General features: G+C 40.1%; 1 protein-coding gene across 2 annotated transcripts in view; it reads right to left on the bottom strand.

Moving 5' to 3' along the window:
• The window catches only part of LOC122612697, a 47,173-nt gene extending 20,496 nt beyond the window's left edge, over nt 1–26,677 (bottom strand). For both annotated transcript variants that reach the window (XM_043786474.1, XM_043786475.1), the window contains exons 1-2: nt 26,269–26,677; nt 14,578–14,612 (exon numbers count right to left, since the gene is read on the bottom strand). The gene's annotated coding sequence lies outside the window, so the exon portion shown is untranslated. The remainder of the gene's footprint in view (nt 1–14,577; nt 14,613–26,268) is intronic.
• Nucleotides 26,678–27,054: the final 377 nt, after the last annotated feature.

Genomic DNA, 27,054 nt, shown 5'->3' with positions numbered 1-27,054 from the left:
ATGAAAATTTGATCGATATTAAAAATGTATACTTTGTAAAAGGCATAAAACAAAATTTGCTAAGCATATCAAAGATAACTGAAAATAAATGTACAGTCGTAGCCAGAAATAATGATACAAAAATCTATAACGAAAAGAGAGAATTGCTGACAGTTGCGAGTAAAATTGATAGTTTATATAATGTAAAAAGCTTCATGCCAAAAAATAAAAGAAATGAAATATATACAAATGTAACTAAATTAACTGAAAAAGAAAAATGGCACAGGGCATTAGGCCACGTAAATTTTCAATATTTGAATAGAATTATTAAGAATAAAATGTTAGATGGTCTGCCAGATAAAATCGAGAATACCGAAATGAAATGTGCGAATTGTATACAAAGTAAAATGTCAAACGAACCATTCGAGAACAATAGAAAGAAAACTAAAGAGACATTAGAGTTAATACATACAGACTTAAACGGACCACACAGCACAACAGGTTATTGTGGGGAAAAATATTTTTTGACATTCGTTGACGATTTTAGTAAATGCGCGAGAATATATTGTATTAAAAATAAATCCGAAACTGCGAGCTGCTTAAAAGAATATGTTAATTATGTTGAAAATCAGTTCAGTAAAAAAGTAAAACAAATCCAATGCGATAACGGTAAAGAATATTTGAATAGAGAAATATTAAATTCAGTTAACTACATGTCCACCGTATGTACACGAATTAAACGGCGTAGCAGAAAGATATAACAGATCGGCAATGGATATTGGAAGGTGCTTAATGAGAGAAGCAAACATACATAGGCGATATTGGCCAGAAGTGATGAACACAGTAGCTTATTTAAAAAATCGAACAATCGCAAATACAGCAGTAAATAAAAGCCCATATGAAATATTTTTTGGTATAAAACCAAATGTAGAAAATTTAAAAATATACGGAAGTAGAGTTTTTGTTAGAGTTCCAGAAGTACGCAGAAAGAGTAAATGGGATAACAAATCAGAATTAGGAGTATTAGTTGGTTATAATACAAACGGATATAGAGTTTTACTAAACAATAGAGTAATAAACGCAAGACATGTTCAAGTTGTGGAAGAGAAAACAAAATTAATTTGCCTAGAGAAAAACAAGCAGAATGATAATGAAAGTGAAATAGATGAAAATGAAGAAGATGATGAAGATAACGCTAAGACAGACGAACTAAATGACACGGAAGAAGTTAATTCAAAAACTAGCGATGAAAGCGAGGGTGAGGAAAACAAAGAACATTTAACAGTGCAGAGAACATCAAATAGAAATAAAAGACCAGTAAATCTATACGGTAACCCAGTAACACATTTTATTTATATCAATTATGTAAATGCCATTGTACCAAACACGTACGAAGAGGCGATGAATAGTTATGAAAAGAAAGAATGGCTCAAAGCAATGAATACAGAAATGCAATGCTTAAATAAAAATAATACATGGCAAATTGTAGAAAAACCGATAAACAAAAAGATTATAGATGTAAAATGGGTGTACAAAAAGAAAAGTGATGGGACATACAAAGCTAGACTAGTAGTAAGAGGTTTCCAACAAAGAGAACGACTAGAAAATGTATATTCACCAGTAGGAAAAATGCAAACATTAAAAATATTACTATCATATTGTTGTAAAAATGGTCTGTTTGTAAATCAGATGGATGTCGAAACAGCCTTTTTGAATGGCTATGTAAAATCAGAAGTTTATGTAAATGAACCAAAAGGTTACGAAACAGGAGAAAACAAAGTTTATAAATTAATAAAGGCATTATATGGATTAAGAGAAAGCCCAAGAGCATGGTACGAATGTTTGCATAAATATCTCGACAAATTAAATTTTATAAGAAGCAATTACGATTATTGTTTATATGTAAAAAGAAAGGATAAAGATGAAATATATATTTTAGTATTTGTAGACGACATATTGATATGCAGTAAGAACAAAACGAAAATAACTGAAATTAAAGACTGTTTAATGAACAAATTTACAATGAAAGATTTAGGAAAAATCGGAAGTTATATTGGAATAGAAATTAATTATAGTACTGAAAGTAAGAAAATGACGTTAAATCAAAAACGATATATTGAATCACTGGCAATTAAGTATAATCTGGAAAATGCTAAGCTATACGAAACTCCAATGGAAACAAACTTAAAATTAGATCAAGCAACTGAATGTGATGAGAAAATTAAATACAGAAATTTGATAGGTGAATTATTATATATAAGCGCAGGTACAAGACCAGATATATCATATTCCGTAAATTACTTAAGCAGATATCAAAGTTGTTACAATTCAACACACTATAAATACGCGCTAAGAGTATTAAAATATTTATATAAGACAAGAGATCTGAATTTAACTTTTGAAGAGAATAAGAATAATGAATTATTAGATTGTATGGTAGACTCCGATTATGCAGGAGATAATGTTGATAGAAAATCCACGACGGGATTTATAATTAGAATGTATGGAAATATAGTATATTGGAAAACACACAAACAACACGCAGTAACAAAATGTTCAACGTTTGCAGAGTACATTGCCATGTCAGAAGCAGTCACAGAAATATTATTTGTCAAAAACATGTTATGTGAAATATTTAATATTGATAACGAAAAAGCGATAAAGATTTACGAAGATAATTCAGGCGCAGTAGCCATTGCTAAATTTGGTAACTTTACAAAAAATTCGAAGCACATTGAAGTGCAGTATCATTATGTTAACGAAAATTATGAAAAAGGTATTATAGACATTGTGAAGATAGAATCAAGACTTAATATAGCAGACATGTTAACCAAAGCGTTAGACAAACAGAAATTTATACGAAATAGAGATGCTGTAAAGTTAAAGTAATGAAAGAAAATCAAGACAACAAATTTAAGAGGCGTGTTGGAATAAATGTGTATGCCTTGATATGAAATGTTAATTAGCATAAGAATGAATCAGCTGATCGCGGATAATGTAATGAAATGTAATGTAATGTTAAATAACATAATTATGTCACTTGCTCAAAGAATGTAAAACTGAATGGAAGTGCACGAAGCACAAAACAAAAGTATTAATAAATATATTCTAACTAAAAGAAAGCAATCCACTTTATTATCAACAAGAGCGCAAAACGTTTACAAGGTGCATATATAATTTACGTGGCTAATTGCCCAGGTCGACACAATTTGACTTTTGTTAATTAGTTGGTAGTATAAAGTAGAAACTTTTTGTGGTAGCTTATGCCATTTGTACAGCTTTATTGCGTGAAATTTGTTATTTTCTTAGCCAAAAAATATATTCCAAATTTTTTAAAGCTATTTTAAATATATATTGGTCAATGAAGTGTGACTTGCCTAGCTAAGTTTATAAAAACAAGAGAGAACGCTACAATAGTAGAGTTCCTCAAGAAAGTTCAAAATTTCTTTTGGCATCTTGATAGAATGTTGGCAAGATAAATCATAATAAAAATCAAACCATTTTTTTATAATGAGGTCGGTCAGTTCGTGGGCGTAAGAGTGGGCGTGGCAACACCAGGAAACAAACTTGCCCCACGTCTATGTCTTTGGAATCTGCATAACTAATCTCAACTTCCTAGCTGTTATAGTTTCTAAGATCTAGACGGACAGACGGGGGGACATGGCCAGATCGACTCGGCTATTGATCCCGATCAAGAATATAAATACTTTGTTTGGTATAAATAAAGTGGTATAATACATGGTATATGTATGTATGTATATAGACATCAATGCAGCTTGGTCTACCAAGCTTTAAAAATAAACTGGGCTTGAAAATATTTCAGTTGAATTGCTCTCTTGTTTGCACCTTGTGTTGGTGGATAAATAATGGTTTAAAAAATATTTTTCTTAATTCCTATTTATATCCTCCTTTCATTCTTGTTTTCCCATTGTTTGCCACCTCAGTGACTGTATACTCAATTGTTCAAAAATTGTATTATTTACTCTTAGTTCCCTTGCTATGTACATATACATATGTATAAGCTTAATTTCAAGTGTATCTTTCCACTGTTTCGGTTTCGTCTGCTGGTTATTGTTGTTCAACCGCTTGGCTTCTAATGCAGTCGTCCGGAGGAAATGGGGCAACCAATAGCAACCGGCTGGGGCTGGGGCTGGGAGTGAGCAGATAAAGCTGGAAACAGGTGCCAGAATAGGTGATTCCGACGGGGAAGACAAGGCAAGGGTCTCCCGCTGAAGACAATCCCCACCCAAAAGCCAGAGCAGCAAAGTCAACCCAGCCGACAGCCAACAGCCAACAGCCAACAGCGAACAGCGGAAGTGACTCCACTTATAGGGAGCATTAGCCTAGTCAAAAGTGCAACCAGATTATATTTTACAGCTAAGAGCCGGGGGATCCAAAGTTTATTACACGGGTGCGTGAGTACCCATGTGCACAATAATCTGGGCTTGAGTTGGCGCATGCAAAGAGGCTTTTCAGTGCTTTGTTCTACCCAGAAGTGTGTCGCCTTGAAACGGAAGTCAGAACCAGACACAATGCGATTGTCAATAGACCGACAGAACATGAAACTTGCTACAAACGGGACGGGGTTACTTTGAGCAGCTACCGTTGTTTGGTAAAGGCAATAGTTTGGCATGTACTGTGTGTGGATAATGGGATGATCGAAAATAATCAAATAGAATTGTATCGCACCAACAAAATTTAAAAACGTATTGATTGAGCCGTGGAACCTTGCATTTGATCGTCTAAATTGCTTCGCTCAGCTGCGGTTGTACAATTTCTCTCCTTCTGATGCCCCATTCCGTAGCCGTTCGCAAAGCGGCTTATTTGCCACATTTGTGTCGGATACCTGGGCTTTCCCCTCCGATTTTTTCGGCCGTTTTGCTCGACATGTCAGCAAATTTGCTTGCTGATTAGAGCGGCCAGATTGGCACTCGGCTTTGCTTTTTTGGTTTTTGGTGGGGCATTTCGCTTTGACAGTCGGGAGTCTCCCCAACTTACAAGGCACAAAAGTACTAAAACTGGGCCTGAGACTGAGTCTGAGACTGCAACTGAGGCACAATCAACAAATACAAGACCAACTGCCGTGGCTTGCACAACTTTCTGAGTTTGGAGCGGCGACACGAAGTGTTGCATAATCGAGACCGCTGTGTTGCAGAGACAAAAGTCAGAGCAGCAGTAACAATAAATACTGAAGTACACCCACCAAGCGGCAACCGGTTTTGCGATCTCGAGAGTTGGCCAAATAAAAATAAAATGTATATCGCAGCCATACATATACTATATGTAAATGTCTTATCCAAAGCGCAACTTCAATTGTGACCGAAATCCGAAACGGGAGCCGCCAGGGGGCGCCACGCACGCAGTGGGTCAGCCAAAAGTTTAACTTAACCCACTGCCCTCGGTTTATTTTCCATTTTCCGTTTTCTCAAGCTGTTTTCGCAAACGAACTCAGTGCTTGGCCATAATTATGACATTTAGGTACACTCACCTGAGGAGTGATATCAATAGCAGGCTGAGTTGAAGCATGTTTAAATCGTACCGGAAAGTATTCATAATATAATACAATCAAACAATCTCAAAATAACATATTAAAGCAAATATTGTTACATGTGTAACATAACATAATAATTAGCGATGTTTTCCAACTATATGCATATAAGTGGTGTAATAAAAGTATAGTAGAAAATAGAAATTAGCTTACAAAGAAGAGCATTTGGAATGCGATTTAATTTTTGTACTATTTAGGCTGGTGTACCTCCGGTTTCTCACGTTTCTTGTGCCGTTGCTTTGCGGTACGTTACACTTAACTTTGCCTATAAGCAAAACTCGTTTGTCGCTGCAAGTTTTTGCATTTTCTGCTTATTTTTCTATCTGCCCCAGCGTGTGGCAGTGGCGAGTGCGTGAGCTGGTAATCAGGAGAGCAATCCGGCTGCAAGAACTTCCACGGGGGTTTCCCATCGCGGAAAATGCGAACTGGAAGATGGGTCTCTGACTTTTTCTAGGGCTGCCTGTGGCAGCAACTTTTCCAACTTTCACAATCTGCGCTAAGTGCGTTTTGTGATTTGCGCGGGCAATGGGCCAGTGGCAAAATAGCTGGCTGAATAAAAGTTCGGCTTGTTTGTGGCCAAATACTGTTGAGCACTCACAATTAGGAGACTGATAGAGTGCAGTGGCTAAGTGCTACGTAAAAAATGTACTTAGCGCAACTATTTTCTAGTCCCAACAAATTATAAAAATGAATCAAAAATAAGAGAAAACAATTGTAAGAACTAAATAATAATATGGCTAAAGCTTACGCTTTCGAGCGTTGTGATGCCCTTTTAATTAGTTGATATATATTCATCTTTAAACTGCTTTATTTTGAGCTGAATAGGTATTTTTAAAAGTAGTAGATAGGTCTTTTTAGGCAAAGTAAAAGTAGCTTAACGATCATCCATAAAGAAACTAGACATCCTAATAATTTGACAGCCTTCAAGTTGGGAGTTCAGTTTTTATATCTCACTGGGAGCAATCCTAGTGCTCTTAATTGCTGAGCATAAAGAAAAAACATTTCCCCAGCCAGCGGGGCAATTAGAACAAGAAGAAAAAGCCCATTTTATTGGGAGAGGAACAATTACTTTTAACTATGTTGCAATCGTGGCTATGAGAAGTGCATTAGAAAGGCTTTCTCCTGAATGGCGAATGAAAGAGCCAACGTCGTCAAGAGTTGGAAAAGTAAGCGAACTTCATGCGGTAATTACCAATGAAAATAAAAGCGAAGTGTGTATATAAACAATAATAAAAACAAAACTTTTTTATTGTCGTGTCATAATTGGGTTTCCCCACACACTGCGTTTTCTGGGGGTTCATTGTCAACCTCCCACCGTCTTGTTTTTCTTTTCCTTTTTTTTCGGACGGGGTTGTTATGTTGCCCCAATGTTTCCGCTTATTAAACTGCCAGCAGTACAAATCGTAGCAGCAATACGAGTACAAGAAAGGAAACTTTCAACACTTTCTTAAGCACGCAAGCGACGTCATTAAAACACGCAAGTCACATCAAAAATCAAATATACAAGTACGAAAAAAGTACAAAATAAATAATAATAAATAAAAGACTCATATTCGGCACTCGACTTTTAGTACTAATGTTTGTACTTCAGTTGGCACTACGTGCGCCTCATTAAAATGAATAAATGGCAGGGGGTGCAGATATTTCGCACAATTTGTCAACTGGCCTATAAGCCGCTTACGTATGGCCAACAGACTGCTTCTCTTTGGCAATTGCAATTAGTAAATGGTAAGTCCGGTACGCTGCAGTATCGGCTTGTCGCCATTTTACGTAAGGCATTACGACCTCTGGCCGGCGTTACCTTGGTTTCTAATTCCCCTTTGGCGGCCCAGTTTCGTTCCGTCGTCACACTTGGCCACCACCCACAACTTTTCGCCCCGACCGTTTTCCCTGCTTTTCCTTGCTGAAAACTCGGAGACACTTTTGGCCACTTTTACTGGACCGCCTGTCAAGCTGGCCCACGTCTGAATAATGATGGTTGGAGTAGCTGTCATCTGAGGGGCGGATGGGATCGGAAGGCGTGTCTGGCCGGGTGTCCGGCAAAGTTTTTCCAAGTTGACACTTTCATAAATTCTAATTACATATCAAAGCAAGTGTCATTTGCAGGTGCTCACCGAAACAGCCATGAAAATTAAATGAACCATGCTCGGGCCTCGGCAAACAGAAAGCAGGACCAAGGGACAATATTAAAATATATTATTTCATTTTTCATAACGCTCTCGGCGAAAGATAAGAGGACGTCGCTCTATTGTGAGCCTGGTCTTCGCTGTCCAGCTGTCCAGTCGACCAGCTAATTAAATCGCAGTCGGGCCCGAATGCACTGCGATTACGCAAGAAGTTTCTCTCTTTTTGGACGCGCTACCTTTTATGGTCAGTCGCCGGCGACCGAGCGATTAACATAATTCTTCTATATTATTTCATTTGATGATTATTACGGCCATTATTATTTGGCTCGAGACGTGCGCACGTCAATGGGAATGAGTCGGTCGAAGTCTTGACCTCGAGTACGAGGGGCCCCACCAACCGAAAACCGGATTTTGGCCATGGTCTAGAAATGTTTGCCAAAAACAGAGATATTGGAAACAAGTCTAGTTCTTCTTCTACTCTTGGCCATTGTTGACGCTTCTAATTTAATAATATCGAACAGAGTGTTAACGGCCCGAAACAAGAGCCTCGAGTTTCCAGGCCCTGGTACGCGATATCTTAGGAAGCCGACTGGTCAGTCGAAGCCAAGTCTAATTATAGATTTCCCAAAGGCATTCCTTTGCTCTTAGGGCGATGGAATAAACACCAACACCGAAGTTTAAACAATGCAAGAACAATATTGGAATTTTGGCTCTGGCCTAAGCTCATTTGGCTTTGTTTTTGATTAGGTATTGTTGCTTCCTGAGCTTCTATGAAAATGAAAATAAATGATGTGTTGCTATTGACGGGCAAGCTTATTTAGGCAGATAAATAATACAGTCGAACATAAGGCCTCTAGACCCCTTTTGTCCACCATGGAAAAATATAGTGGACAACCCGTGTCCACTATCATGAATCACACAAAAGACACTCAGTTACCACTTGAATATATTGCCACACTTAGTGAACATTAATTACTTTACGCTGCAAGAAGGTCTTTTGCTCGAATTCAATTTGTAATTTCTTTCGTGAAACTGTGCGCATTTCCCTCAATGGAAATGAATTGTATGAATTTACTGTTCACAAAGACCAAAATGGCGGAAAGGCAGCCAGCCACACAAGCCGCCCACTGAGGAGTGAGTAGTAAATGCGCCCAGCTGGCGCTCATATTTTGTATGTTCGCTAATTTGCAGCTGAATGGCGCTTAAACGCAGCTGCAGACCCAGAAGCTGAGGCAGATGTCATACTGCATTTGGCTGAAAAGCCAGGCGAGACTGGGAAAAAAGGGGAGAGCAGGCAGCCTTTTCACCACCGACACGGAACACGAAACGTGACGTGACAGTAATTAACATAATAATCCATTTTGTGGCCAAGGAAAGGCAGCGAAAGAACCTCACCCATAGTCATCCGTTCCCTTTCCCCTTTTTTTTAGGTTTTGTTTTTGCCTATCGTATGGATGGTGTTGACTGTTGAGTGTTGACTGCGACTGGGCCTTCATTTTGGGTTAACTAGCTGGGCGTCAGCGGGTTAAGAGCTGCCACGGCATCATCACGACTCTGTTTCGGCCGGGCACGTTTTAATTTAATACCTGCAGCTTGCACTTGGCCAAATCCAATTCACTCCAATCCCGTCCAATAAATTGCCAGCTGTCTAGGCCCAGCATAGCAATTTGGACAGAATAGAGAAGATTGGAAAAGAAAGGAACCATTTTTGACAGCCTCAAAACTCATCATCATCCACTCGCCCATATTCCTCATATTTTCTGGGTCACTCGAAAACCTCCGGGCAGGGCCAAACAATTACGCTGGAATATTTGAGCCGTACGCGTGCGGATGAACAACAATCGGCTTCAAGTTGACGCAGATGATGGGTCTGGAATGGGGCAGAGGTACGGAGCCATCTGGAGGTTCATTCAGCTAATTAGGTTTCACCAACACGATTTCATCTTATTTCTCCGCCGATTTAACGGCGAATGATTTGTTTCAATTAATTAATGAAGCTTTCCCAAAAGCATTGTGCTTTGTCAATTTGCGTTTTAGGCGCCCATAAAAAATCCAACTCTGACTGTCCCAATTCGTTAATGCACCCACCCAACCATCCGGGTCCCGAATGGCTCTCCTCTGTGGCAAACATCTTTTGGCAGCCACTGTGGCGCCACAGTCTCCTCTCCGCTGCGATGACGATGACGATGGCGATGGCGATGGCGATGGCGATGACTGTGGGAAAAGTCGCCGCGAAGTCTTCGGATAAATTGGTCTGATGCTTAAGCTATTGCTGCGGTGGCAGTTGCGGCATCTGTGGGTGCGTGTATCTTCATTTCCATCCGGGGCTGTGGGAAAGAAGCCGGAGACCAGCGCTACCAGCGCTCCTCTCACGGCATTTATGCCGCCGAGAAATATGAATTTTCATTTATTTCTGCCGCCCGACGCTTCCGTCTTTAAATTGGCCAAATTAATAAGTGAGCCAAGGCCGCGAACCCAAAGCTACGGCAACAGGACAAAACATTCGCCACTCAAAACGTGGCGTTAATTGCCGGAACCCTCCGGAAAACTGGGGATGCGAGAGGGAAAACACTTGAGAAAGTTTTCGCGCTGCCAGGGATAATTAAAAACTCAAGGAGGGCTTTGAGCTGAGGGACAGGCCAACTGAACATGTAGTCATTTTATGGAAACACAAGGGTAAACAAAAACTTTTTGACACACTACAATTCCTTGAAATATTGAAGGGATTCCCTCTAAAACTGCTTATTTTATAAATTCTGTTGTTCGAACGAAAATCTTCTTGGAAACATATTCGAATCAGTATCTGGTTTTTTTCAATATTTTGTTTATAACTTGGTTCACCATTTGACCAGAGGAAATACTAAAAAAGAATGTTAATTACTTTTTCTGTCCTCATTAAATAAGCCATGTTTTAATGTTGCTAACGGCGTTTCGTGCTGCTATTTCTCCGTTTTAATTTTTGCGGTTTTCCCCTAATATAAGCACTCCCCAAACTTACATTACAGGGAAAGAGGAAAACAAAACTTCTTTTCAAAAAGGCCTACGGTGAAATGTCCTTCCGAAGTAATTTTTCGCATCCTGCTTTTACGCTCATCTGAAGTTTGATACGCCAGCAAAAGGGACTCTGATGGAGCTCACTCAAAGGCGACATGATGAAATGGTGTTCCTTTAAAGCCGCATTGTAATATGCTCCCCTCTTTGACAACTGGGCTCTCCCAAGGGTATTTTGAACCAAGCCAAGTAATTGAGACTCCGACGAGATGGCTTCAATGCATCTGCAGCTGGCCCAGTTAAACCGCATGCCATTGGCTTTAGCTCCAGACAGAGCAGTGGAGCCCAGAAGGGTCGACTTGAGGTGGTCCAGTCAATCTGCATAATGAAATTGCGGCATTATCTTGTAGAGAGTACAGTTACGAGGCATCCCAATTGCAGTCGGTATCCGAAGAAAGAACTCGCCTCCAAAAGAAAGTCAAGCGGCTGCAGATCCAGATTCAGATGCAGATGCAGATGCTGATGGTGACGATGCTTCAGGGCAGAAGTAGAACCTGAGAATGATGCGATTGACTTGCTGACTTACTAACAGAATAACAGAAGAACAGAATGACTGAATGACGGACTGGCGCATGAATAATGGCGGAATTGCAGCTGAGCCCGCCAGCTTTCTTATGCAAATCAGCGGACAACCATGGCCGTGGTCTAGTCGAGTCATTTTCGACAGCCATTTGCAGGTAATTTTCGCACATTTGGCCAACAGCTGCTTTCACATTTGCCATGCTCCCATGCTGCCATGCTCATTTGCTGCACTCCGCATCCAGAGGCGGGTTGATGGGGGTTGTTTGGAGGAAATAGTGGGGATGTCCGGCATCGGGGACCGGCATCGCCTCCAAACAATTACGTCAGTTTAGGCATGACCTATAATTAACTGGGCGTTGTCAGGGCTCTGTGAAGGTGCTCTTTGAATGAATTGCCGCCTTAATTAGTTTTAATTAAAACTCCTGACCAAACTTGACCACTGATCACAGCACAAAGGAAGACAAAACGGCCATAAGAGATTACTTAAAAAAGGTTTCTAATACTCCTAAAATAAGAAACAATACAATAATGTTCTAATGTCTTTGCTTCAACTACTAGGAAGCTTCTTAGAAATATATTAGTCCGATTAATAATATACAGCTTCAGTACTTGGGCAGTGCTTATAAGTCATTAATTAATATGACGGCATCATGATATGGAAAGGTTGACCGATATTCGAGAACCGTTGGAAATTGTTTGATTGCACCTTAATATTTTTACGAGCTGTGCATATGACAGAAATAAAACCGGTTCATAAAGTGGCGCCTAAACATCATAATCAGTATTTACGACATGGCATGCCAGACGAAGCAAATGACTCTTCCACTCTTCCATTCCAAAAGAAAAACCTTTTCCTTTATTACATTTTTATGGCTGCCTGATTTTATTTTTAGTGCAAATGCGGCTATTGTTTCATTTACCAACAAAAGAACAGAGATCCACTGACTCATGTTCGTGCCCATGCTCATGCTGTTTTGGGCTCGGGGCCCTGTAATTAATCATAAAAATTGTTTGCACCTTGCCGTGGACAAACCACAGACACCAGTGTCGTTTTTCGTTGGACTCTGGTCACGTATGGCATTACGCACTTCCGTTTCCGGCCTGCGTCTCCCTTTTGGGAGTTTCATTTGGAGTTCGGCGATTCATTTTGCTCACCCGCGCGCAAGCAAATAAAAAGATCTAAAATCAAAAACTTTTTATTGCATTCCCTCTTCCGTTTTCATATATGTATATTTTGCACGCGCAAAATTTATTTTGTGATTTATGGGGCGCAAAGCAAACAACAGACACGCAGAGGGCGACAAACTCGCATTTCCAGACTTGTCGGCGCGACTTTCTGGCCACAGACATCCCGATTTCGCGTTTAAAGCCGAAACAAGAGTCACAGATAACCTTGAGGTCGGCAGGAAGGGGCCTTTTATGGGCTGTGTCAAATATGCTTTCATCTTTTAGCAGGAGAGCAACCTAAAACCCTTATTTTACCTTAGTAAATCCAAATTTTAAGTGAAGGGAATCTTTTAGGAATGAGGTGTCATACACACTAGGAGTATGAACATAAGAATTACACAATTTTAGTTAGGGATGAGTTATAATGCAGCTTCCTTTTACAGATATATTTTAAGTAACCACTAAATTAGATATCGGGTATTACGCTTAGTTATTCAATCGAAGAAAGGCAATCGTAACATATATAGACTCAATTAAATGCAACTCGTCACCAATAACGATCAATAATGATGGTCAAAGTGGCGGAAAGCGAAAGAGACACATTTCCCAACCTCTGTGACCGTAAGCCTCGTAACCAACTTTTATTTCATATAGTCTTTGAACGGCCGCAATTGCCATTTAGTGCTGTTTGCATTTTTTTATACAATCAGTTTATTCTTTTTAATGGCTTTCATTATTTAAGACGCCACTGGCAACAAGCTGTCGACTGTCCATTGCAACATTTTGAACTGCGGAGTTTTCCGTCAGCGAATCAGTTAACAATTTTTTTTGCTCGGTTGGCCTCTGGTTCAGCATTGATTTTCGGATTCATTATTGATGGCATAATAATAATAATGTGACATAAATAATAAAGAAACACACATGCGATCCAGCATATTTGCATTATTAGTTGTCAACGCAAATTGAACCCTTGGGTTTGTTTTGGATTTGGTTCAGCCCCAGATGGGTGGGTAATTATGCAGTATAGCCGTCCATTTGGCATTATGATAATGACAGACCTTCTGCGGCTCCCTAGCCACTTATGCCGAGGTGTTAGGCCGTCAACCGACATACTCGTATATAGTGAAAAACCAGCTTAAATCAAAATTAAAGCCTGGCAGAGAAAACACACAGACGCAAAGTTAAATCCAAATCGCAGGGGCAAACAATGAAGTGTGTGTTTGCTCAGTCGCCAAGTGACATGCAATTATTTATACATTAGCGATGGAGAGGGAGAGTAAGGTAAATATTTGCCACAAACTTTTGTCAAGTTTTATGTTGCGTATACGGTAAACAATTTGAAATACATTATCTGCTTGTGCTAAAGGAAAGAGTTTCATCGGGGTGAGTGTGGGAAAAGCAATTATCGAATGGGCCAAAAAGGCATCCACAGGGCTTAATGGCCGCCCAACGGAGTACCAACGAGTATAAGGCATTCGAATTTAAAATCCAGGAACTCAGGGGCAGAGAATCGCTCAATAATTTATCGGGGCTCAGAGGACCCCCTTTAATGTGGCCTAGTTAAGTATGCAAGACCTTAACCGCGTGTGGCCGTCACTCCTTCAATCGCGCACTCAGTCAGTCAGTCAATCGGAAAGCCAGGCCAATCGAGAACCGTCGACAGGCGGAGCTTAAAGATAAGAAAATCAGGGAGTTTTCCAGAGAAGCATTTCTGTCTACTTGTTGCTGATAAACGTTTTTCACTTGTTCACATGCCGGAACAAAGGAGACGCCTTGAGGTTTTTGGCAAGCAATTTATGGATACAGAGAAAAAACCTCAGCTTCGGTGGTTCACGTTCGGCTGATTTGAAAACATTTGAATGGGGCCATAAAATCACTTAAGTGTGTTTTGCCGTACACGTTCCATGGCGTCCATTTCAATATTTTTTGTGGCATATTTACGGGCGTCGACGACAAGGATTTAAGGATTCAACGCCCGTTGGGTGGTAAGCCCACAGACCGAAGTCTTGCATATGTGTTGGCGCTTTTCAAGCTTTTCCGAGGGGAATTCGGTTTTCGACAGCAAAACAACCACATTAAATTTGTTATAAATTAAGATTGATACCGATTCGTCCCTTGGGTCCCTTGAATGTGCGCGTATGTGCTTCCGGGGCTGAACAAACCCTTTTCCATATCTCCACTTACCTCCAGTTCTTGAAAGCTCTCCTTCCTGTCATTAACTGCAAAAAATGTATGAAAATACTTATTAGATGAAGAAATCTCGCAAACTTTTTAACTAAATAACACTGTAGTAGTGGAAAATTCCTTTGCCCAGAAGCCCAAAGGCACGCTACCTGGTAGTCGCTTTTAAATTAAAACTACGTTAAGCAATATTTGCTTGTCTAAGAAGAGAGTCATTTGTGGTTCGGTGAGTCCATCAGAGTCTGCAAAGTGCAGAGCATCCTTAAGTTGGAACAAAGATGCATGGCTGGAACAAGTCCACTCTTTTTGCAGGATTTAAGTTCTAACATTGAATCCCTTATCCTCGTAGATAGCTTAAATAAATAAGCCAGATGGACTTAAAACAGAGCTGGTAAAATTATAATGATTATACTAGAAATTTACTGGGCTGCGGTATTTCAACAAAGTTTTTTGCCACATCTAATATACGGAGAGTGACGTATTCCTAGCAAAACTTTCTATAAGCCTTTTCGCATGTGTAATGGAAATTCTTTTATTTCCGGTGAAAACTTTTCTAGGCTGTCAGTTGGCCCAAAACCAGTGCCAATAATATAGCCATTGCAGTTACAGCTAATTCGCTTAATTTCGCACTCGAAAGTGGCCAGAGAAAATAAAACAGCTTAGCAGCGTTTTTCTTGGTTTATTTGTACTTTTCTGCCTTGTTTATAGCCAACTGGCAACGAGTCGTGCAGTTCAGGGCCTGGGCCATCGAATGGGCTTTTAATTGACAGGCCTGGGAGCGTGGGAGGGCTCCTCCGAGAAGGGATCCAATGATAAAAAACAACTTGAGTGGCGGAAAAAAGGTCATGCCAGGTAGGCTAACTGAAAAGCCAAAGCCAGAGGACAGCTGCGTTGCATCGGCTTTTTGGGGCCGTTACTGGAGCTGCGATTTTAAACTGGCCTGGGGATTGGATTGGGACGTGGATGGGACGTGGATGGGGATGGGGAGTGGAAAGTGTACTGGGTCTGGGATTCGGCCGACGGCAGCTGGGAATTCACTCAGTCATGGGGAGCTCGACTTGATTAAAGATTTCACACTTGATTAAGCACCGGGGCCAGCAGATCCAATTGCCAGTTTCAAGATCGCCGGGGCCATTGTAGGTGCTTTCCTTACTGTTTGTTCATCTCTTCCAGCTGCGTGAACCGCATTTTGTTTGTTTTTGGATGTTAAGCACACAACTGCAATTGTTAAACCTAAAGTGGCGGAACCAAATGGCCAGAACAACGACAGCTCAACTATTACTTATGTGTTTAAGTTTATGGCCTAAGTTCTGTGCCTTGGTCTGCTAATTGCATTCCTAAAATGTATTTCTGTGTTTCTTTTCCTCACAGTTTTTAAACCAATACCTTAAATGGAAACCCAGCACTTGAGTGTACTATCCACCTGGTCTTTTTGATGAATTGTGTAAACACCCTTTGTGAAATTTATATAAAGCAGTTTAATTGATGGCGTCTATTTTATTAATGAAAATATTTATGCACACTAACACATATTATTCACCGTAAGCTTGATGAAAAATCATTTATTTCCATCACTGGTTTTAAGTTAAATTGGCCATGAAGTTGTTTAAGGAGTAAAAAACATCAAAATAATATTTGCTATGCCAATCTTATTTTCCCGTACAATCGTCCTCAAAGCAGATGAATAATACAAATATTTTTTCTATAGCCATCCCACTCCATTTCTTTATTTATCTCCATCAATCTCAGTGCGCCAAAAGCCAAAAAAAGGCAGTCCGAACAAAGCCACACAAAAAGTCTTTCCAGATATTTTATTTTATTCACAACAATAGCAATTTGAATAAACCAGCCTCCTGGCTATTTATCTGACCGGTTTAAAGCCGGAGCAATGAAGAAAAAATGATGACCACAAAACAGAGAGCCAAAGCGACTACAATTAAAATGGGAAAATGAAACTGGGAATCGTGATTGCGGGCAGGGCATAACTGGGTCAAATCTTAGATGAGGGCGGACCCTCGATATGAATCGAAAACACTCACACTCGCAAAACTATGAGAGAGGCTTTGAGAAAATAGACAAGAGATCGCAGTCGGGAAAATGGAAATAAAAATGGAAATGCAAATACAAATGGAAATGTGCCGGAAGATAACTTTTCCCACGACCTTATGCACGCCGAGCTGTAAGGTTAAGAGCAAAGTTTTAATCAGGGTGGTAAAACTTCATTAATTTGCCGCCAACTTTTTTGTGAGGCACTTGACTAGGCTTCAAATAAATGCCATTACAGCGAGCTGCAATCGAAAAAGTACGTGCAAGTCGTGCTAGTCCATGGAAAGCAATCGAGGCGGTTGCATGAATAAATACTACAAAAAAAAACTGAAAAATAAAAAGTAACCCAAGCAGCCAGCAGGCGTTGCACATTTTATGCAAATATCGGCCAGCAGAAGGAAAAACTTTCATTTCAACCTAAGCGTTAATAGGAACCAAAGGGGTTGGCGTTGCTCTGAAACGGGGGTTGATTTGTGAGGGATCCAGGCTGTGCCACAAGACCTTACATCCCACCACTGCTAGCCCTCGACTCCTGAGCCTTCCGCACCGAAAGCTCCTTGACTTGCCCTCCGGCAAATGCATATGCATATACCCTGCACTACACTACACGACAGTATGAAATTTCTTACGTTTTCATAAAATTTCGAATCTATTGGAAAACCCGTTTGTATGGTCTTACTAAAAATGCCTAGATTTATCTTAAGATGAAAATTTGTTATGAAGTGTAGGCCTCCAATATCGAAATATAAGATTACAATTACTGAAGTGCGACCATGTCCTTGTTGGTTTCACTACCTATTTTCTTTTCCGTCTATTACCGCAGTTTCAATAAATTTGCCTCGGTGTATTCATGCTATTTACGTTTATATGCAATGTTCCCCGACTAACAATGAAACTGTTATGAGTTTGAGTCCAGGGGTGCAATGCATGGGCTTGTATTATTTTCATTCTTCCTCGCGTTTACCGCTTTCAGTTTTTCAGTCTTTATGACACGTGAATGTGTAAGGTCTTGTATCTGTGGTCGAGCGTTTTGCGGTTTTTATGCCAAAGTACAGCATCTGAAATTGATTTTTCATATTTAATGCCAAAGGATTACGAGCTGGCTGCGAAATACAGGGGAACAGGGGGAGCTGTTGAATGCTAAATGTTTCATTTCGATTTTCCTTTTAAATAGGTGGGGGATGGAGTAAACTAAATTGAATTCTGTTTTACTTAGTTCAGAAATTGTATAGAAAAACTGTTGTGGCAAACAGAACACATTTGAAAGGATATGGTAAAAAAAAACTCGTTCCCATATTTATTTGACTTCATGCGTAGGAGAAGTTTAATTGATTTTAATTCATGGGAAGTGAAACCTCAGCTTCCTAACCATTTAAAATAAAATGAATAAACTAGCTTTATAAATGTTATAATTGAATTTCTTATTTATAGATATAATGCAATTCTACAAAACGTCATCATCATACTACAATCTCAAAATACCCTCAAGTATCAGGCCGTTTGACGAGCAATAATACATGGCTTCCCGGGATATGTCAGCATTCGATTTCCATATTGACTGCACGGGGAGTAATAATAACATTGGGGGTATTGTGGGCCAGCTTTGGGGGCAACGGTAGCGACAACAACCTCGTAAATGGAAACCAAATACAGCCGCGAATATGTAGATGCGACACTACGGTCGTCGATTGTAGCATAAATACAAATGTATATGTATCTGGCAGTTACAATTGCTTGCTCGACGATGCTTCAAACAACGGATATTGAAGTTTTTTTGTTACTTTTCGTCGTTGCCGCTTATGCAAATAGTTTTGCGAATATACAACTAACTCGTCTCGCTTTTTATGCATTTATGCGCCAGGGGGCCACAGTCATGACTACCGGTGTACCACCAGTATATATGGCTTTGGCCGATTATTCCGATTTGCTTGACCGAAAGCGTAACGCGCACGCGTTCGTCCCCAAACTAGAAAAAAGTCAGTTGAAAATGAAGCACTCTGCTGCAATGCTAGTGGAAAGTTAGTCAAGCAGTCAATCAAATAGTGCAAAAAGCCGCAGACATTGGTTTTTCATTGCCACCCCACAGTCATTATCCTCATAGCCGTCATTCCAGTTGCAATCGCACTTGGCTGAAGAGCAGCGTCTTTGATGTTCGGTTGTCATTTCATACATACGGCTTCCATCAAAGTGAAGAACAGTCGAGAACGGGCTAAAAACTAACTTCCTACCAACTGAGTCCTCTTCAAACCTCAAAAGGGATCGCACGATCCCGAGGGTTTCCCCAGAAGTTTTTCTCTGTTAGCGCAGAAATGATATTTTTGAATTGATATTTTTTTGCGCCTAATTGCTGTTCAATAAATTTTACCTCTGGCGCAACTGTTGGGTATAAATCAATTGCAGATTGGCGGCACTTTACCAGCATTATTTGTGAGCTGAATAATCTATCTTTTTTTTTTAATTTATTAGATAGATCATAGGTAATTTTAATTACACCACGCCATCAAACTACCGCATGAAAATATGTATTCGTACATTGGGCTTAGAGGAATTAAGCCTTTCCTAAATATATGAGGGTTCTAACTAGAAGGGTTCTTTACTAGAATTTTACGGCTTTCAAGGACTAACCCAATTGGCTTGACTAAAAGGCAATATTAAGCTCCTTATACTGCCTAGTTCAGGAGCTATTTCCAAATCCACCAAATGATACTACCAACCCACGGGGTCAACTCGAATTTCTGTGCTTTGGGCCTCACGTTCCGTCCTAACTGTAGATGTCATGTGTGGGTACTCAGCAACTCGACATCAACTTTGCCGCGTTGTATCTGTATCTTCCGTGGGTCTGCATGTACATACAGATCTACTCATTGCACGGCTCGTAAAAAGCTCATTAAACAAAACACTGTTGACAGACCGACTGGTTGAGTGACTGACTGGCTGCCGGCCGGACCGAAAGAGGGGTATTTGGGGGGATTTTGGAGATGCTCGTCATTGTGGAAAAGCAAGAAAGAAATAAAAAACATTATATCAACGCATAGCTAACGAATGTAACTGTAACTCTCGGATTTTCGAATGCAGAGATACCAAAAAACGGCAGAAACGCTTTGGCTGTCAAAATAATTACAAAGCCCGACAATGTAGCGACATGTAATTAACGTAAAATGCGTGTGCCTTTTGGTATCTGTGGCAGCCACGTGAAACGTATCTGCAAGATACATGTGTACCGCATACAAGAACGAACGCACACGAATACGAATGAGAAGGCGAGTACACAGGTGCCTAATGGGCCACCGTCATTTGTTTTTTACCCCGTGAAAGTGAGGAAAAGAAGGAAAGCCTCGACTAAATTTGATTAACCCACAAAATGTGGCCAGCTCCACATATCTTTGCCCTCTTTTCGTGTCGGTTTTGTTTTTCTTCGTCTTCTCTGCCCCTCCAGCTGATGTCATTTACTTTATCGGTTTATGGACCGTCTTATTCGTGTGCCTTCCATTTAATTGAACGCCTCGGTCGCTCGAGTGATCCATAAAGTTATTTCCCATCCATAAAGCCATTGGATCAAGTTTGGCCATCAAACAAGGCGATAAACTTTTATGCTGTCCATGCCATTGAATGCAACTCAAAGTTGGCGTAGGTACGGGTCCATAAGAAAAGTATAGTTTCATGGATTTATCTAGTAGTAGCCCTGAACTTCATGTCTTATAATTGCGTAAAGTGGTCAGTTTTGTATGCGGTCGTAATTAATCTGATTATGATGGACCTGTACTTGACGGCTTTCGTAAGAAAACTTCCTCACCCTAAAAAAGATTTACTTAGAGTACCATGGTCGGCAATTAGAAAAACATTTCGAAAGAATTTAGTTGAAGAATCATCTTCAACATTTTCATGCTTGCTCATTTGGAAATCTAACCTACTTAGTTGGAAACTTTCAAATAAGCAAACCCAAATATGCACTATTTGAATACAAATGTTTTATGTCTGCGCAGTTCATTTCATTTAACTGTTGGCAAATGAACTTTATATTCATATTAAGCTCAATTATCTGTCGGTCCTCATATACTGGTATGTATGTACAAATTATTGGTGTTTCCTGGTTAGGCTCGGAATCACAACGAATTCAATCTGTGCTCTTGAAATGCTCGCATTTTGTCTAATTATTGATAAAACAAAACTGAAATGTGACATGGGAATAATTAAAAGCCCTTTGCAAGGGGAGGTTGTATGATTTTAGCGTCAGCCAAGCGCAAACCAAACGTAATATGTGTGTGTGTGTGCAAAACCCAGTAACAGATACAATTGTATCTATGTATTTATGCATGTTGCTGGCAGGTTGTATAAAAAAAAAGCAATTGTAACCGAGCATTGGAGTCAACATGCAGCCACGACAGCAGCAACATCCACCGACAACCCGAAACACGGCATAATGCGACACAAAGTTCCGCTAGAATGCCCAGACCCATGGCCTAAACCCATGCCCATTTCCATTCCTAATGCCATTCGCATTCCCATTTCTATTCCCCGTGCCACCAGATACCAGATCCCTTACCAAAACCAGCAGCTGTTCCCCATCTTTTTCGGAGAAAGGTTCTCGTTGTTGGGCAATTGTTTGGCTGTTGCCAACCATCCAGCCAAAAATTCAGCCAACAGCGGGCAGCAAGTACGGAGATCGCTTGCTTTTGGCCAAATGAACTGCAATGGCACTGGCTCTCGACTTGGCCAACAACTTGGCTCACGAGCTTGCCCACAACCCGAACCGCCATTAGAAGGGGTATTCCCTGTGATGCGAAAAAGCAAATGCTTGTTTCTCCACTTTGAGAAATAATTAGTATCAAAAATCTTTCAATTTATGAAGTCATCCAAAACTGTAGTAAAATTACAAATTTTACTTAACTTTGAAATTGTAATATAATAATATTTAAATTATTTGTAATGCTAAACTTTATTCAACAGTGAGAATGGAAATAGTGACAGGGAACTTACAAAAACGGTTGCATTCAATATATTATTTTATTATGTGGGTAGTTAGGAGGTAGTACACTGATTATCAAATAGTTCAGTCAGATTAATTGGGCAAACCAGAACATTTATTAGCTTTCGATTACCACTATCACATCCTATGATATAAATATAGCATTACAGGTCATAGAACATGGTCGCAAGCCGGTAAGTCAGCAGCATTTATATTGATATTGATGGATGGACCCCCTGGCAGCTGAAAAGCCCGGCTGAACTCAATCAAAGCGTGACAGAGTGCCAAATGCATGGGAATGGGATGAATGCTCATGGACTCACGCTCCAATAAAGCAAATATATTCATAGAAGGGCCAAGGGCCCTTTAGTCGAACGACATATTCCCGCTGCAGTTCGCATAATACAATTATAAACAACTTGTTTTCCCGCCCCATAGCCCGCACCTATTTACCTGTGCCAAGTTCATCAGTTTATAGTTTAGCAATGTCGTTTTCCTAATGCCTTTCACTCGCCCCGCTGAAGTCCTAAGTTCTAGAGCAAATCGTGACAGCCAGTCACTCAAGCGCACCTGAAAGGCGGGACCTCACCTAACCCACCAGAGGCATTTGTTATTAAAAAGGGTTAACTCTGCAATGTTTAGTTCATGCAAAATAAATTATATTTTGCCATCCTTATCACTCATGCTACATTTATGTTTCTCTAAGCCAATTGCAGTAATGCTACAATACAGGGGAATTCCCCCAAATTTCGCACACTATCTGCAAAATCAACTCTAGGAGAACCAGGAGAAATGGAAATTCTTTGGGATTAGCATAAGCATGCCTGAAATGCTCTTTGTTAGCGCCGAAATGGAAAGAATGAAAATTTATTGTGAAAACAGCATTAACTTAATGAAGCATAACATGAAATCTTCGCAAGAACAAAACTTTTCGTGCTCTTTGTTGGGCATTTGTTTGAGTTACACTTGAGGCCAAGAGACCCGAGAAAAGGAATAGAATTCAGGCTGGAAAGAATCCCTTTTATGTTTACGGACTGTGGCCAAACTGTTGCTCTTAGGCAAAACGAATATTTATGGCTTATCAATTTTGCAGGACACGTGCGAAAGCAAAAACAAAAGGGTCAGCGACTGCTAAGTTCGCAGGCCCCTTGGGCAAACCAAAAATTCAATTACAGGCGGCCTAAGAAGATAGCCGCATTAATTGCTGATAATAGGCAAAAAATTGCGCATACGCAGAATCGGCCCTAAAAGGACGCATTTTGCATATCTACAGTTCAATGCTCTTGCCAGCAGCATTTTAATTAAATTTCAACTCTGACTTTGTGTTTAGTATATTTTCGGTGCCCCCCATATCCCCACCTTTTTCTCCAATTCTTCCGTTCGTCAAAGGTGGTCGGGTTTCCAAGTAAAAACGGCATCCAAAGGACATGCCAGGGTCCACGAGGGGCCACGAGGGGTGGAGTCAAAGGTATTACCTCCTGGCGTGTCAGAACAGCTTGTTTGTCCTGCTAATTAAAGTTGCGTAAAAGCAATACCCATTGTTGCTGCTCCCTGCAAATACCTTGTGCAAATCAAAGTGACGACCTCGGGCAGATCCAAAGGAGTGACTAGCATTGTTTAGCCACCTGTTCTTTTGGCCTGCGAACAGCAGAATACTTTAATAATGCTAATTGGTCGAGCTTCTTGGGAAAAGTTGGTCCTAATAGATTTGTGAGAGTTAATTACAAAGAGCTCTTGTAAGTAAAGTGCTGGTTAAATAGAGGATTTCAATTGTAGCTCTTGAGGTGGTTGGTAGATTAACTGATTGCTTTCCTTCTATTGCCTTCTTTTGTACACTGAAAATATGAACTTACCTATGTAAAAAATATAAATTATTTAAACACAATTTAAAAAAATAACTCATTGGTTTAGCTAAATGCTTGATAAACATTTTATACTTGAAGTGAACTTCTCAAGTTTATATTCTTCAGTCAAAGAATTTTGAGTTTGAGTGTAATAATTTAGAATGACTTCTAAGGTTTCTTTACAGGCAAGCTGACGGATAATTGGTTGGCATATTTACACATTCATAATATTTGCCTTGGCTTTGATATTTAAGGACAGATACTTTAATTAGAAAGGAATCAAATTTCAGAGTCGAAGGATGCTTCATTTAAATGACATTGATTTACAATTTCACAGAATACTAACCACACTAGTGTACACGTTTAAAGCTCCTGTCTAGTCGATCTTGACAGTGGGATTTTCTTTATTGACTGTCGCAATTTCCCCAGTTCATAATCAATTATGTCCCATGGCCTCAATAATGGCCATATACCCAGAAGAGCCCCGAGTGCCAGGTAGCGTGTCAATTCAATGGTCATACACAAGACTGACGCTGTTCGACAGACTAAATTTAAATGAAAATTGAAAATGAAAAGTCAACACGGTCGTCTCAACGGTGGAAACGAAAGCGAGTCCACGTCGCACTATCGATGAGCATCAATGCCTGCGTATACGTAATTTTTCAGTTGACGTTCGCTTCCGGACTTTTTCTCAACTATTTATTAGCGATATCGGTTTTGCTCGGACATTTTGCTTGTGGCTGCTGGACTTCTTTATTGTCACCCAACCATTTGCAGCCATTATTTAAATGGCCCAAATGAAAGAAGAGCAGCTGCGTCTGCGGAAGTCTCCGTTTTCGGTGACAGGTCGTGGATGAAACCCCATTTCGAGGGACTCCCGAAAAGGTCGGGACCATATCGTTAGACTCAACTTAAAGTCCCAGCTGCCTAAAGATACTCAGAAATGGCCTGCAATTGGCTTTAGATTGGGACTATGAATATTATAGCAAACGTTTTGCCTGATGGCTTACTGATGGTAAAGCGCTTTTTATACACACATCCGGGTCATAGGAATTATTTACTATTTTGTAGAAAAATATGGATATTTTATTTATAAAAGAAATAGTTTAGTTAAACACTAGTTTAAACACTAGTTTCATCACTGAATCATGCACTGAAAATAAATCAGGAATCTTTGGTGATAAATGCCTACAATGGCAATCTATACAACATATGTTGTACTAAGATTCATGTTTTTTATATCCTATATGTTTATTTAACGTTTTGGATTGCTATGGTTTATACATACATTATTACTGGGTGCGCCCAAACTAAGATTTGACTTTGAAGTACCCATACCTTTGTTCTTTAGGATTTAAGCTCAGATGAGTAAATGGATTCGTATTACAAACGCTTCACTTCTTGTCTCCGTGAATTCGCCCCGATATCCGCTTTCATCCAGGCCGAGAGTGGCCCACTTCAAGCGAGTGCCATGCAAATAGGATCTGAGCCAGAACGCCCAATTCTTGGCCTGGTCTTTCGGGTCTGGTTCCAGTTTCTTATCTGCCGCGCCCATCTGGGCCTGCCACTCGACGCCGACGTCGTCTGGAGTTGGATTCCCAAAGCGGGGTGCTTGGATGCAGTAGGAATAGGAGTAGGACTGGGAGTCTGGGTAGGGATGGTGCACGATGAAGCCTGCTGCATGTCTGCAGCGTTTGGCTTAACAAGTGATAAACTTGTCGCTTGTCCGCTCCAAGTCCTTGGACATTTTATTATTCCCGCCTCTGCAGAGAGTGCCCTGTAGAAGCCATTACCCCACTCTACAGACCCCAGTTAGCAGTCCCCAGTATCCATCTCCATTCCTCAAGACCCCTACTTGCAACCAGACGCTGCAAATAGTTAAGTACAAATTGCATGGCTAATTTGAGCTGTTGCATAAGGCTTAAGAGCTCTCACGCACACAGACCCCACTTCACGTCGTGTTGACAAGTTGACCGTAGAATTACCCGGAGAAGGTGTGAAGTGACAGAAGATTTGGCATGAGTAATGACCGTTGCGAGCTGTGCCCATGAAGTAGGCAGGTTTATTAGCAACTGTCGAGAAATAATTTCCACAAGCACCAAAAATTTGCGGGTTGCTTCCATATAATTCAGAACCGTACCGAGAGTCAAGGAACTGAAGTCCAGGCCACAGTTAACGGCTTTAAGAAGACGACATAGTCTACTACCTGGAAATGGTAAATGGCTTCAACTGGACAAATGCAAACTTACAAATATAACATAATTCTAAAGCTATCCCTGACATTTCAAATTGGCTCACAGTAAACACGTTCTACACCTAACTCTTAGAGTTAGAGTAGCTAGGGAAAAATGATAAACGCGTATTTGTATTTTTTTAACTCTCGAAGATGGATTAGACTATATATCAAATAGATTCGAATACGAATCTTTCTAATCTTTCTAATGATCAAAAATGTATCTAAAATAAAAATAGAATTTTAATTACTTGTTAAGCAAAGTAAAGCAAAATAGAAGCATGCATATTTATTCTAATTTCTGAAATCTACTCCAATTAAAAACCCACATATGTATTTATAATTCCGCCAGTTTCCAGCTCCTTAAGCTCGCTAATGCGATAAGTATACACGGCAAACACTGGGCCACAATTAACGCAGCTCGAAATAGTTCCACAAATAAAGACAACTAACACAGATTCCCACACTTGAGTTTCCGTTGTACCCATAACCCAATTCGGATCGTAAGCCCCTCTAATTATGATTTATTCCACATCTGGCCAACACCCCGACCTCAGACCCCATCCCCCATCCCCAGAAAAGCCCAAAAGGCAATTGAAACTCACCAACTGCCAGTGTTTGTTTAGACTTATTTACAGCAGCATTTGTATGCAGCTGGGGAGCGACTTTAACTTCATTTTAATGGTTATATTCACCGATAGCGGTCGCTCGTTCGGATTCGGATTGTTGATATTGATGTTGATGTTGTTTTACCTGTTACCGTTCTACAAACGAATCGAGCACACAAACACAATCACTGCACTTTGAGGAAGATTTTCCAGAAATATTTTTACAAAACTCCGTGGTACTTTGGCCAAATAATTGGGCGAAAACCAACACAAGCAAATGGGGTTTGTTGCGGTAGGCCAATTTCGACAAATAATGCTTCACACCTTTACACAACGAACTAATTTAGCATTTGCTTAATGGGGCGCAATGGGGCTTTGTTTTCGATTTGTATTATTTTTTTTAGTGGGCCAGGCCAAAAATGAATTCAAAAATTGTGCGAGTCGGCAGCCGAACGCGATGAAACTCGTTTTTAGACTGAGTGGTGAGCTTTATGTTCGCAGTTAGTTGCCCGCGCGAAAGCATTACAAGTTCGATTCCAACATGTTGCCTTTCCTCACTTCAGTTTTCTCCTTCTTAACCGTGCGAAAATACACATTTTAACACAGGTGTATCAGTGAACAGCAGAGAAGAAGTGACAAAAATGATAGAATTTCTTTAATATCGAACGATTTTGCCTGCCATTAGCCTGTTAACTTTCTTACGAAAACTTTCCGATTTGAATACACCACCGTTAAAAAGATTTTTTTTAAATTCTTTGCATTGAATGATATTTTTATCCCATC

This window comes from Drosophila teissieri, chromosome 2R (genome assembly GCF_016746235.2).
Source record: "Drosophila teissieri strain GT53w chromosome 2R, Prin_Dtei_1.1, whole genome shotgun sequence".
Taxonomy (NCBI): Eukaryota; Metazoa; Arthropoda; class Insecta; order Diptera; family Drosophilidae; genus Drosophila; species Drosophila teissieri.
This window is presented reverse-complemented; position numbering and strand designations above follow the sequence as displayed.